The sequence below is a fragment of the Myotis brandtii genome, unplaced genomic scaffold (genome assembly GCF_000412655.1).
Source record: "Myotis brandtii unplaced genomic scaffold, ASM41265v1 scaffold540, whole genome shotgun sequence".
Classification (NCBI taxonomy): Eukaryota; Metazoa; Chordata; class Mammalia; order Chiroptera; family Vespertilionidae; genus Myotis; species Myotis brandtii.
In genome coordinates, this window is record NW_005369990.1 from 3002741 (window position 1) to 3015286 (window position 12546).

Sequence of the window (12546 nt, forward strand, 5' to 3'; positions counted from 1 at the left end):
GCGCCCCAACTCCCCAATCAGCCCTGCTCTGAGCCCGACCAGGGGCTGCACCTAGGGATTGGGCCTGCCCTCTGCCACCCGGGAGCAGGCCTAAGCCAGCAGGTCATTATCTCTCGAGGGGTCCCAGACTGCAAGAGGGCAGAGGCCGGGCTGAGGGACCCCCCCCTCCCCCCCGAGTGCACAAATTTTTGTGCACCGGGCCTCTAGTAATGTTATATAATGTTTGAGAAATGTAGCTTTTAATAAAATTAAACATGCTCTCTATTGTAAGACTTTTAAATGTGCATCTATTAGCCCTGAAAAAAAGTTTGTGAGCTAAAGATTTCTGGATGAAAGTGCATTGTATATCTCCAAGCTAGAGGCAAGGTTCTCTGACTTCATAGCTCCTTTGCTTGAAACTTACTTTACTGTGAAAAACATTTTAAGTATGAGAACAGAAGGAGAAATCAAAGCATTCCTTTTCCATTTATCCTTTCCTTTTCCAGTTGGCCTTGTTCAAGGCCTGGAATTTTGCCTCAGTGGCCCTGTGTGCATTCCTGTTTCCTGATGAAATGCAGGCACAGCCCCTGCTTGTAGAGAAACCCCAACAATCTAGCCTCACCCTGGCTAGGAACCCCTGTTCTGTCAGCCACCTCATAGACAGACATTCTACTTCCAATGGAATTCAGTTCCAAACCATGGTGCTAGTATTCACCAGAATTTGAGAATTCCCCATGCATTAGACTGGACCTCAAGTGCTGCCTGCCAGAAGCATACCTGAGTGAGCTGGCCTCTTTTTGGTAATTGACAATAAGACTAGTTATCATTTACCAAGGAATTACTTTGGGTCAGGTCCTGCGTTAAAGTATTCTCAATACTTTATAGTACATTAAACCACACCAAATTATTTCGATAGGTCAAAACAATTAAATATTGGCAATTGCATGGTTCCACTTAATAGCACCTAATGTTTTCAGCATTTCTGCAAGTTAAACCTTAGCTGGGCCAGAACATGGCACACAGGCATCAAGGCAGCTGACTAATTTGTGCCCTTTCAAGTTGCTCATATTTAAATCTCTAGAATTTATAGAGAGGTTGAGAGCGCGGCAGTGGATAATGGGAATTGCTACTGGTTGCGTCAGCCAGTCTTCTATTTTATAGGAGAGTTAAACTCTGGCCCACAATTTCATGAAGTGCTCTGCAAACAAAAGTCCTCATGTTAACCAGACACACTTGTCCTTAGAAAGTGGTTTAGCAACTATTTATTGTTACTTAATATTGCCACTCCACAACTTCCAGAAATTGATTAAATTATTTCTTCTAGCAACATAGTCTACTCTTTGTGAAAGAAGTTCTGGAAAATACTTCTTTTCTCCTACTGCATTTCATTTTCAATAATATGATGATGAATCATAGATAGCTGCTTGGAAGGTCTGATAGATTCCATCTGGCTCTGCTTATATGCTCCCCATTTTGCAGATGAGGAACTCAGACTTTAGATGGTTAATGAACTCGTTAAAGGTCATACTGCCAGTACATGCTAGAGCTGGGATTTGAGCTTAGTTTGGATGACTCCACATCCAGCTCTCTTAACCATTGAAGACCCAGCTCTGGCTGCTCTCAGGAATAGTTTTTCCTAGTTAAGTTATCTAAAAACATGGCTGTCAAGAGTGTAGCCAGCCTGGGATAGAATCCTGCTTTGCACTTACTAGTTGTGTCTCTAGGGTAAATTAGCCTCTCTGTTTCAGTTTCCTCATCTGTAAAATGGAGCTGAAGCTGCATTCTTAGAGAAGTTGTAAAGATTGAATAAATCAAAATACCAGCTATTATGATCACTTATTATTTTCTATCCCCATAAAGCTAATTTGTATCTTCATTGCCTTTCAACTGCCCTGTGTTGCTGAAGCCCCAGTGTGTTTGGGGCTAGAATTTACTGAACCAGGAGCCAGCCTATTTAAGAGCCCACAGAATCTCATCCCCCTCTCCATGTGGAACTGATGCCAGGAATTCTAAATGGCCAACATTAGGGATTGGATGGTGTAAGTCAAACAGCCACCAATAATCCCCTAGTGTTAGATATTTAGATTGTGCCAACATTTTGCTATTATAAACACAAAGAGCAGGGACAATTAGAGGAAAATGAACTAGAAAATTTAAAAGACTGAGAGACTGAATATATAAACAATGGCCAGACCACATATGACAATAGAACTCAAACCCACAACCTCTGCAGCAAGCAACCTGGGAGTCAAACTACACCTCTGCAGCAGTCTCCCCAGGACTTGGTCAATGACTGCCAAATTCCCTGTGCTGTGCCCCCACTTCCAACTCGGGACCAACCAGAGAAAGCCAAATACAAACCAATCACACAAGAGGCTTCTCTAACCTGGTTCCAGCTCCCTCATGCCAATAATCTCCAATAAAGTACATCTGAAGCCTGTTTTTCCCACTAAAAAGATTTCCCACCACCTGCCTGCTTGTGAGTCTCTACCAAATGTGATGATGACTAATTCCTTGCTATGAATAAGTAGCCTCTGCATGCTCTCATTTGGGCGGTCTTGTTTATTCCCACAGCTTTTCCGGAGGTTCCTCTGAGGTATGGTTTGCACTGCCCACAACCATAGATCCCAGCCTACACCCAGGGGTGGCACCGATCGGCTCCTTTTCCTCACTGCTTTACAGCAGCAAGAGCCAGTGCCTACAAGGTAAGTGAGCACTGGGTCTGAACTCCACACTCCCGTCTTGAGATTCTTAGCATCTATTCTAGATTTAGTAACCGGATTTTGTTATTAGTTCCTAATTGCTTGGCATCCTTTGAGAAATCAGGCCATTTCTTCCATCCCCTTTACTTGTTTTCCTCTGTCTTTACATAGTCCCTGTAGGCCTGCTGTTTGAGCTACGCTCAGACTGATGAATTTGTGGCTCTCACCAGACCAACATCCATACAGACTTTGTTGTGGATCACCAATAAAATAGGGTAAAGTTCTCCTTGCATCTAGATATTTTGTCCTAAGCACTTAGCTTTTCTCAGGTTTTTTTTCTGCCTTCTGAGGGTGAGCGGAGTGGTCATTGCCTGCATTTAGAGAAAGCAAACAGTCAGATTAGGGTCCTGAGACACACAGCGGCCAAGCATTGCTTTCGACGGACTATTGCCAGCTCTCATGGGGTTGTTTAAGTATACATCTTCTCCAAGTCTCACAAAAAAACTCCATCTTGCATGTACTCTTATTACAATCCTAATTTATTCACTTACCTAAGTAGCATAATTTCAGCAAGATAATTTGGGCTTTCACTGGCCACTCTGAGGAATATTTGAAGTTGAACAAAATTGTTCATTTGAGAGATACTTGAAATATAAAAGAAATTAATATTTCTAAGGCCCAATGGGTAGCATTTGTTTTTTTGACTGATGTACAAAGGCCTTCAAACAAAATTCTGATTAAAAAGCTACTTATTAAAAGATGTTTTGGCCAAAGTTATGAGTAATTTGACAAACTTAAAGTACCAGCATACTCCTTTTCCCTAGTAAATCATTTCCTTCCTTGTCCTCTAGTTACCCCCTAAATATAGCTCTATTCTTCTGATATGTCTCCTTCTGCCCCTGTGTTGTTACTTTTTACCTTGACAAGATGTCCTATATTTTCCTAAAAGACTCTCTTGAAGACCTCAATATGTCAGTTACCTGTAAATATATATCTTGCCAGATATAAAAGCTATAGTAGAATTGAAACCATGAACCCAACCTGAGTTAAAAATTATAATTAAGGATTTCCCTAAACCCAGACATGACCAACAACTATTCATAGAAAAATTTAGAATTGTTTTGAGTGCATACAACCCAGGGTTACCCGGCATATCAACTTTTACACATGTTGGTTGGAACTTTAGATGCTAAATCCTGGATGGCAAAAGGAATTGGACTGATTCAGAAAGGGACCTATAGGATCTCTTTTTCCACAATAAACCTGAAGGTCAAAGAAAGACCTAGAAAGTCTCCTAAAAACGAAACCTTAAATATTTCCACTAAAACTGGTTGGATAATAATTTAACTCTGCAAACAGAGAAAATATGACACTGTAGGAGGTTTTGGGATAGATCTGAAAATAACTTCTGACAACATTTGTGAGCACAGACATAACAGCAGCTCTTTTATTGGAGACTTAATAATAAAATAGAAGTTAGAATGGAAAACACTAACTATAACACTTGGTGCAACATTTTGAAAGGGCCCTAGAGAAAAAATGAGACAGGACTCCAAATAAATATATGGACCTGCAGCTGAAACAATTGTGTGGCCCACTTCCTAACAGAGCACTTACTGACAAGGATACCTGTAGAATTTGTAAACAGAAGGTAACAATGGGAAAAAGATTTTCCTATTTTGGAAAAGAAAAAAGAAAACAAGGAATAATTTCTCAGTTCAGATCCATGAAAGTACTTCACAGTAGTCTGCTTTAGTAAATTAACTATAAACATAAATGGCCACCCTCACCAATTCTTGGTAGATATATATGCCACTCTTTCTTTTTCTTTTTCTTTTTTTTTTCTTGTCACTCTTTCTACATTAAACTGTGCCACCTTTGATCAATCTCTTCCTTGGGAATTACTCACTTATTATTTATGTGAATACTGTGGGCCATGTTTCCAATGGAATAAAAAAGACTGCAAGAAACATATAATTAATTCTACAATAAGTTTTTAATGGTGCCACTCTTGCCCTAGGTAGATAACAGATCAGTCTCAACTTGTTGGTATGAGTAGTATGGACAATTGCATTGCTCGAAATTTTTGGTTGGCTCTTAGTCATTGTGGTGTTTGTGTCATTGCTAATAGTCCTTGTTTACTTAGATCAATGAAGTGGGCATTATAGAGCAGGCTATACTTAACCATTAAGAAAAGGTGACTTAATCCTCTAAGGCCAGTTTTCATAGCCTATAGGATTTGTTCTCTTTTCCTGAATTGGTCAATTGGAATTCCTGGTACCAGTAATCTTAAAGGGACTATTAATTGCTCTTGCTTTTGTCTTAATGGTTGTTGGACTGACCCATTATGTTCTATACAAAGTTGTAAATGCTTCTGTGCAGCAGCTCCCTTATCAAATGGTCACCATGATGACATGACAGTAAAAAGGTCAAAAAGATCTTTTGGTCCAATTGACTGTGGAAACAACTGGGCAATCCTGGGGCGATCTGGATCTCTGGTCTTCCTTGAATTGGTCAACCTCCTGTAAATGAAAGAATGATCAAAAAGGGGACAGAGGGACTGAATATACAAATGGAAAATGGCCAGATTACATAGAACAATGGAACTCTGACCCAAAGCTCTAAATATGGAGTCTGGACTTGGATAGCTTAGATAGGAGGTCAGCAGACATTTTCTGTAAAGTTCCAGATAGCAAATATTTTAGGCTTTGTGGGCCACATGGTCTCTGAAATAACTAAAAGTCATAGACAGTAGTAAACAATGGACATGGTTGTATTCCAATAAAACTTTATTTATAAAAACAGGCAGTGGGCTCATTAGGCCTGCTGGCTGTATTTGCTGACCCTTGGTTTACATCTCTGTAAGTTTAAAAGCTTCTCCCCCTTTCTTACTAAGAGGGGGAAATGAAAGAATATTAACACTGATTGAGTTCATACTATGAACTAGGCATTATACTCAGAGCTTTTACATTCATCCTATTATTTAATCCCTGCAAATGTATCCCTATGCTATAGATAAGAAAATGGAGCTTCAGAAAGCTAAAATAGATTGTCTACAATCACATGGCTGGTGGGAAACAGAAACTCCTGACTCCAAAGTTCTCTTTCTTTCCCATCATCTCAGCTCTTATTTTCCAACCTCATGTCTTCCTTCACTAGCATCTCTGGTCACCCTTGCTCTGACTCTATAGCAACAACAGCAGCAAAGAAATAGCAATAGAAACTAACTTTTATTGGGTGATATATTTATAATATATATCCTTATTTATATTAAATAATCATATATATTTTTATTTAGTCTCCACAAAAATCCCATGAAGTATATTTTCCATTTCCTAGATAGGGAACATCAAGTTCACAAACTGAGAGTTGGCAAGTTCAGCATTGGAACCCCTGTTTCCTAACTTCTAAATCCCAAAGTAGGACTTTATTTCCTGGTCACCATCATTTAATTAACACAGGAGAATATTTTTCTCTCTCTCTGGACCTCTCTAAGTACAGCTGCCAAGTCAATTCTGACCAACAGAAGTAGCTGAGACTGGATTAATGGTTTTGGAGGGAATATCAAGTTCAATGCAATGAAATCCTGTTAAAGCAATATGGACTGGTGTCCAGGAAATAGCAGAAACTCTGGTGCTTTGTCAACAACTTGGCTATCAGGCTAAAGTCCACCTGGATTCCTCTTTAAGGAGTTCTTTAAAGGAAAAATGACTTCTCAAAGCATTTGACTCAGATCACTCAAAGTTCTAAGCAGGAAGAGACCGCTGGATTTGGCTGACATTTCCCAAAATATAAATACATAGGCTCAAGGGTAGAAAGTCTTTGTGTTGTTTAAAAGCTGTATATTGAAAGAGAAAGAATTCAGAACTATTTCAAGATGATATGATTGGAAACTCTTCAGACGTCTTCCTTTTGCAGCCCCATTTTAGGCAGTTTTCTGGCTTGACTTGGGGTGAGCTTCTGATGGAGAAGTGTGCCTGTCTCCCAGTCTCCCACTTGACCTTCCTCCCATTCGGTAGCCTGTGCCAACAGAAATGTTGGAGGCTGCAGAGAAGGCTTGGGGGGAAGCTTTCAGTGGTCTAATGAGGAAAGTGCTATGTGAGCCCCAACACTGCGTCTGTTTCAAGATCTGACCTTGCAACCTCAGACACTAAAATGCCACCAAGGAGAGGCAAAGGAAGGAGAGGGGAGGAAAGGAGTTTTGGAAAGGGGATGGAAGGGAGGGGAGGGAATAAGAGAGGAGGGAAGGGATGGGAAGGTGAGGCAAGAGAGGAAAAGAGAAGGGAAGGGAAGGGAAGGGAAGGGAAGGGAAGGGAAGGGAAGGGAAGGGAAGGGAAGGGAAGGGAAGGGAAGGGAAGGGAAGGGAAGGGAAGGGAAGGGAAGGGAAGGGAAGGGAAGGGAAGGGAAGGGAAGGGAAGGGAAGGGAAGAAGAGAGAAGTGAAGAGAAGAAAAGAGACATATACTTATGTCTCTAGATCTGGGTTCATACCTGTGCAAGTATCTAACATTTCTGCCTCCATAAGAAAAAGCAATTTTTTCCTGTTCAACAAGATCCATGCTGAATAGCCAATATAAACAACTAATGTCCATGACAGTCTCCTACCTCAAAGCCTTAGCTTTCACAAACTCCTGATTGCCAAGGAAGCCTATAGCAGCAACCTTAGTGTAGGACACTTTTGGGTTCCGAACCCTTCTCTCTGTCTTTGACCCCTTAGGGCCCTTCTCTCTTATATTGGGCTTGGTGTACAACCAGTAGAATATTGGCACCTCTGTCATAGAGGCACCTGAATGGTTATCTGGCTCAATGCTTTCAAACATGCTCTGGGGAGCCATGGAGCTTCCTAAGACACCCACAGGTGCAAAGGCCCCTTTTGGCTTCCCCTTCCCTACCCTTCCACATAAAAACCTTTCAGTTTGGAGCAGCTCACCTTTAAACTGTTTTTCATATTGAACTTTTGTTCTTTTGAAGGAGATTCCAAGTCTAAAAAATGTTTGACAGTTACTGATGCAGCCCAAGCCCTCTACATGTCTCATTCATCTTTGTACCTCTGATGCCTACCATAGAACCTGGCACAATGGAGGCGCTTAATTACTACATATGGATGAAGACACGATAAATATTTCATTCATTCATCTATTCATCTGTTCACTGGAGAAACACTTGTTCAACTCCTGTTGGGTTTTGAGGACCATTTGCCCGTAACTTCTGTGACCCCCTTGACTACCAGCCTTCAGTTAGCCAGTGCATGTGGCTAGGAAGTGTCCTCTTCTTCCCTCGCTGCGCCATCTCTGTGTGACCTGTGCTGTATCCCAGAGCACTTCAGTCCGAGGGTTAAAAGTGAGGTGATATTAACAGTAACAAACATTATTATATATTTTTTTGCTTTATTCCCAACCCACTCTTGCACATTTTCTCTCATTTGCTGGCCTGGTTCCTCTTTAAGACGTGCTCTGCTGTAATCTTTGTGTCCTTACTCACACACAAGATAAAAGTGGTGGGAAGAGCCTTTTGCTGCAAAGATATGGAGCCTTAATAGAATGTGTATCTGAAAGTACTTTGAGCAAAGGAAGCAGCTCTTTAAGGGTCAGAGGTTGTTATTAAGTAGGGTTGTCTGTCAACCAGCTGGGTACTTGTGAGAAATTTAGGATGCCAGGGAGAAGATACGCGCCCAGAATAATTGATGCTATTGTTAAAAAAGCACTTTGTGGTCAAGTATCAGCCAAATCTTAGTTTTCCTCATGAGAAAAAGCCACAGCTTGTTGGTAGCGTCTCCATTTGGTACTGGTATCATTCTGCCAGCTATTTAACCTAGACTTGTGGTCCCTTGCATCATTCAGCTAACTTTTAACGGCTATCTTTTAATGTTTTATCCATTCATTCATGAACTGAATTATTCAACAAATACTCTTTGAATTCCCACTGTGTGCTAGGGATACAGCAATCAATGAAATAGTCAAGAATCCTGCCCTTTTGGATTTTATATTCTAGTGGCGGCAACATGTACAGTAAATGAAAAGAGAAATAAAGATGGAGATCTATATGGAGTTTCAGATGTATTGAGCGCTGAGGATAAAAATAAAAGCAGGGAAGAATGTTAGGGAGTGCTGGGGGGTGGGATTACCATTTAGTTCACATGGCCCAGGTAGAAAAGAACTCCTGGCAAAGATGGTGGTAACCCTAGGAGCTAGGGGATCTATTTTACAGATGAAGACATTGGCTCAGAGAGGTGAAGTGACTTGGTCAAGATCACACAGGGGATTAGTGGCTGAGTAGGTATTTGGACCCAGATCCATGCGACTGTGTATCCAGGCTCTTTCTACTATGCTACATTGCCACATTTTTTTTCATCTGTTAAACATAGGGCTGGGCTAAGCCAGGACGTGTAGAATCTCACCTTTCTGGCATTAACAATCTTATGCTAGTGGCCTTTTCTGAGGGCTACAGAACATTCTTACTAGTAATTGCTATCAGCAATATCAGAAATGACTGATGCCATATTACCTACTCTCCTGCCCACTTTGGAGTAATTATTTCTGGTTAGAAATAATCTAAAAGTTTGATCCTTAATGCACAGACACAATACTGAACAGTGAAAATGGAAGAAAGTTCCTGCTGCTCCTAGATGCTGTTAAAATTAACCAGTGTGGGGGCATTGCTATTGTTTATGGTAACACATAATTTAGGTTTTAAAAATTATATTCATGAAGATCCTGGAAAAATAATGCTGAAGAAATCTAAATAGATGGGATGCCTGAGGATTCTGGAAGGGAAGCACACAGCCAGGCTGTCAATGAGGTGCCAGAGATTCTGGGCCAGTGAGTCCTGTGGTGTGATATAAGAGGCATGCTGCTACCTAGCCGTGCCTGAGGGCAGAGCCTCCAGGATCACTAGCTGGATCTTGTAGCTAAGTTCCAACCATGAGAACAAGGGTTGCCTTTTTATTCTGCTATACCTGTAAGGTCAGGCACAGTGCCTAGTACTTAGTTGACGTTTCAATAAATGTTTGTTGAATGAATGACTGTATGATGACAAAAGGATCTAAACCCAGGTAACATAAGAAATAGATGCTGGAATGGGTAATATACACTGCTCTTTCTACACTTCCTCACCTACTGAACCTCACTCGTGTTCCCTAGGATTTTCTCTGTAGTAGTTCCCTAGGGATGCCAAGAGAAATATCACAGGCTGAGTGGCTTAAACAGCAAAATTTTATTTTCTTGCCCTAACCCCGTGGTCTGCAAACTGCGGCTCGTGAGCCATATGCGGCTCTTTGGCCCCTTCAGTGTGTCCACGAAGTTTCAATTGCACTGTACGTATGCGCCCGCACGTGGTATTTTGTGGAAGAGCCACACTCAAGGGGCCGCAGTTTGCTGACCACTGCCCTAACCTATTTGGCTCAGTGGATAGAGAGTCAGCCTGTGGACTGAAGGGTCTTGGGTTCGATTCCGGTCAAGGGCATGTACCTTGGTTGTGGGCACATCCCCAGTAGGGGGTGTGGTGCATGAGGCTGATCGAGGTTTTCTCTCATCAATGTATCTAACTCTTTCTCTCTGTAAAAAAATCAATAAAATATATATTTTTTTAAAAAATTTATTTTCTTATAGTTCTGGAGGCTAGAAGTCCAAGAATAATGTGTCATTCGGGTTAATTTCTTCTGAGGTCTCTCTCCCTGGCTTATAGATAGCTGTTTTCTCCCTCTGTCTTCATGTGGTTTTCCCTCTGTACATGTCTTTGTTCGAGTCTTTTCTCACTGGGAGACCAGCAATATTGAAATAGAGCCTACACTAATAACCTCATATACCCTTATCACCTCTCTAAAGGCCCTGTCTCCCAATGCAGTCACATTCTGAGGTACTGGTGATTAGGACTCCAACATGTGGGTTTGGGGGGGCATAACCTCTTAAGCAAATTACTTGCATTTAAGTTCTCCTCTCGCTTCTGCTTTTGCAAGGGGACACAGGCTAAGTTAAGGCAGTATTTAACCTTTCTCTTCCGCCTCTTATCTCAAACTACACATTTATATGTTTATCTACCTATCTATTTGTGTTGTTGTTGTTTTTTGTTATAATTGTGCTGTTGATGCTGTGTGTGTGTGTGTGTGTGTGTGTGTAAAATTTCATCCAAATAGAAGATCTCTTCAAGAAATTCTGTAAGGCAGCAGCTGTGCAAGTACCAGAGCTCATGACTGTCAAGTTGACCCTGGATGTGGAGATCGCCATCTACTGCAAGCCTCTGGAGGGCGAGGAGAACCGGCTGGACTCTGGGATGCAGAACATGAGTATCCACACCAACACCACCCTTGGCTACTCAGATGGGCTGATGAACCCATTTTACGGGAACCTCAACTATGGCCTGGGCTTCCAGGCCAACCTGGGCTCTGGTGGGTGCTCTTGCTCCTTCAGTTGCACCAACTCCTTCAAGATGGTGGTTGCGAAGAAGATTGAGACCCAAGATTGAGACCCAAGATGGGAAGCTGGTGTCTGAATCATCTGATGTCCTCCCCAAGTGAATGACTACTGTGGGCCCTCCTGTCCTCCAGGCCTTGGGAAAGGAGCTGTGCAGGGGAGCAGTGGGCACAGGAAGCCCAGCCTGAGGCTCAGTCCCAGTCCTCAGCTCACCCTTGGGGTGGGGGTTTACTGCCAGGGGGACTGCCTCTTTCTCATGCCCCCAACTAAAAGCCAAATCAAGTGGGTTTGGTTTTTTTTTCCAAGCTGGCTCTGCCAACCCTAAAAAAAAAAAAAAAAAAAAAAGAAATTCTGTAAGGAAAATTACAACAGTATCTGAGAAGTAACAGACCTTTCATGCTTGATATTTAAGCAGCCTTAATTGTCTAGTGCTTTTGACAATGCTATTCTGATTCCTGAGTTGTCATATGCTATGCAAGCCCCATTAAAGGCTATACAAACCCCTTTTGAGCTTTCTTAGGGCTAAGTAATTATTCCTTGATTGATGGAAAAGTAAGCACACCTTGATTGCTTATGTAATTTTGAATTAATTACATTACTTCCAGATTTGTATGTTATTGAGGAAGGCACTTATCAACTGATTGTAATTAATGTATAACAACTTTCTAATATACATAAAAGCTTTAAACAGTTAAGATATTATAGCTCCCACGGCTCAATTCATTGATTCATTCATTCATTCAGCAAATATTTATGGAAGTTTTAATATGTAGAAAGTGCTTTGGGAGTTGGTGCAATAATACAGAGAATTCATAATGCAAGATGGGATTTAAAGGTACCCACAGAAAAAGTGAACTACCAATATACAGAATAGTTGCTCTAGCTTTCTATTGTTATCTTTTACTTGTATCAGGCCAGATGGGAAAATAATGACCAGTTTGAGCAACGTAATGTAGGGAATTGGTCGTATAGGTGATAGAAAAGAAGTCAGCAAAGAAATGTAAGGCAACCCTAAGATTTGCAGCAGCAGGAAGCCCTACCTCAGTGATGGCGAACCTTTTGAGCTCGGCGTGTCAGCATTTTGAAAAACCCTAACAACTCTGGTGCCGTGTCACATATAGAAATGTTTTGATATTTGCAACCATAGTAAAACAAAGACTTATATTTTTTATATTTATTTTATATATTTAAATGCCATTTAACAAAGAAAAATCAACCAAAAAAATGAGTTCGCGTGTCACCTCTAACACGCATGTCATAGGTTCGCCATCACTGCCCTACCTCTTCCTGTTTACAAGGACCAAAGGAGGTGAGTTTTTCTGGAGCCCAGAGGCAGAGGTCACCAGGGCAAGCTTGACCTCTGTAGGCCTGTCACATGGGATGTGCAGCTATGGAAATAATGCAGCCCCTGAGCCTAGGGAAAGGGGTAGAGAATGTTCTGGCTGCCCCTTCCTCTTGT

The 12546-nt window shown here is 41.5% G+C and overlaps 1 long non-coding RNA gene across 1 annotated transcript in view; it reads left to right on the top strand.

Annotated features, from left to right (window-relative positions):
• LOC102253428 overlaps positions 1-11392 on the top strand; it is a 92190-nt gene extending 80798 nt beyond the window's left edge. Inside the window, exons 6-7 of the long non-coding RNA XR_314263.2 lie at positions 2554-2684; positions 10811-11392. This is a non-coding gene — a long non-coding RNA (uncharacterized LOC102253428). The remainder of the gene's footprint in view (positions 1-2553; positions 2685-10810) is intronic.
• The last annotated feature ends 1154 nt before the right edge of the window (positions 11393-12546 follow it).